The sequence below is a fragment of the Callithrix jacchus genome, chromosome 18, assembly GCF_049354715.1.
Source record: "Callithrix jacchus isolate 240 chromosome 18, calJac240_pri, whole genome shotgun sequence".
Lineage (NCBI taxonomy): Eukaryota > Metazoa > Chordata > Mammalia > Primates > Cebidae > Callithrix > Callithrix jacchus.
In genome coordinates, this window is record NC_133519.1 from 37,413,726 (window position 1) to 37,416,118 (window position 2,393).

Here is a 2,393-nt window from a genome sequence, read left to right on the forward strand (position 1 = left end):
AGGACAGGAAGATGAGAGACTGCAGAGCTCCACACTACTGCCCGATGAGTCTCTCACCATCATGAAGCTCTATGCTGTCAGCAGGGGAAAGCTCAAACCAGGACAGTAGAATCCCCACCAAATCACATCCTCCAGAATCTTTCCCTGATTTCTAGTGTGTTGAGAATTCAGTAAGTCAGCCTGATGGGGCAATTTTAAAGAACCACTAAAGGTCACTCCAGCTAAAGTTGATTGTGCAGCAGGGATAATCAGATTTTAGGATGCAGTTGACAATGCCGGTGAGTTAGATTTCTCTACATCCTTTTCACTGTCTGCTGTTCACCATCGTGCCTTTTCACTTTTCATCATCACGTTTCATCATTTTCACTTCCACCTCATGCCCTAGTCACTTTCACTGTCCATGCTGAAGACCCACTTGACAGCCTCACCTCACAGTTTCTAAGCCTCTCATCACCAGGAAATAGCATCACCACTCCACTTGAAACATCCATCAGCAGGTCTCCCTGCAGGCCTGCTGTGTCGTCACTCAGAATTCTCTCCTTACCAGAGTCTTTGCAATTGGAATTCTCCCTTGCCTCACAGGCTTTTCCCTTCTATGTCACAGCCTGTCACTGCGGAGCCGGTCTTTCACTCTGTCAGACCCAGCATCTATTCTAGTCGTAGGATATTAGGTAAGTCACTTAGACCTTTTGATCCCCGGTATCCTCATCTGTGTAATAGGGATCATAATACTGTCCTGAGGAGCCACTGTAAAAATCAGCTTAAACTGTGACAGTGCTTCTGAGTTCTTTTGCCATTTGGTTTGCCTACTTGTAGGTGTGACATTCACCACATGCCACTTGTGGTGGGATAGTTTGTATAGATCTTTTCTGTTTCCTGTCTGATTCTAACCTACGAAGGAGTACACCTAATTTATATTCATCATGAACCTTGAAAATAATGTATGATAAGCAGGTAAAAGATCGTGAAGTTTTTAAACAAAGAAAATAAAATATTCTGTCCTTAAACCATCCTTGATGTTCCATTTTAATATCATTTTTTCTCCTTATTTGGAGGATTGTTTTAACATATTTAGGTAGATTAGAGTAAGTGTTTCTGACCTTCCTCCCCTGCTGTGTAGAACTGGGCTTCCCTTGCATGTCTCTGACTTAGCCATCCGACAATAGCCTTTTAACAGTCAGAATCGACACTGCAGGTACCTCAGCTGACTCGGGGTTGGGCATTCAGTAAGACTGTCTCACAGCGAGAATGACCTTGACAGGCTTTTTATTTTTTCATGAAATCTACCACCTGTCCTCATTTTCCTTCACCCTGTCCCAATTTAGGGACATGAAGCCCTGGTCTGGGAGTAAGACTGCCAGGGCTGTGAAATTCTCCTGACAATTTTTCTAGGTGCTATGGCTTCATTCCCTTTGACCAGACTGTTCAATATTTAACATACATTTATCAAGCACATGTTATTTGCAAAGCCCAGTGTCCAAATAAGGGGACAAGAGGAACTAGTGACTTAGAAGAAGTACATGTTTAAAAAATAAATATTTAGACCTAAGAATTTCTCCCATGTGTGTCTTATTACAGTTAGCATTCAAGATAGAATAAATGCCTACATTTTAACATAATATTCATCTAAGATTATAAAATGAGGAGGCTAGAAACAATTATCTCTAAAACCTCTTCCAGCTTTAAGATACTAGCAAATCCTCTATTGTAACTCATGAACTAAACAACTGAGTCCTAAAATAGAAATTTGTTTCAAAGCAGAGACACCTGAAAAATCACTGGTTTGTTCGGGTCCATAGTTACTGCAGACCCACAGATGATTATTATGAAGAATGATAACCAAACATTATGATCATGTCTACATGTGGTCAGTGAATCAAACCAAATTGGGAGTTTAGTCATGATTGATTTTCTTGGCATCCTGCTAGGTGATGATTGTTTTATAGGAGCAAATGAGTGGTTTTGTGAGTGGTGGCGCCATGTATTCCTGGCCAAACTGGTGACTGTGTCTGCCACCTGGGGTTTTGATGGCAGGAAGCTGTGTTTTGGTGTCTGGCCAGCTGACTCAGCCACAGCCTAGACCTCTAGCCAATGATATTCCCCAGAAGAATATACCACATCTTCTCTGAAGAAAGCCTCACTTTCTTCATATGTAAGACGTAGAAAATACATACTTCACAAGATTGTTGTGAGAAACATGAAATTTAAAGCACCTAAAACATTGAGTAGAACTCCATCCAGTAAAGATTTTCCTTTTGCTATGTCATTCTTTCCTTATCCATAGGTGTCATACCCCTTGGCACAGCTGAGTTCTAAAACTTTAATTGCTACAATTGTTTGTTGAGGCAGAAACATATGCCTGGTTAAATCCAACCCTCTACCCACTCTGCTGC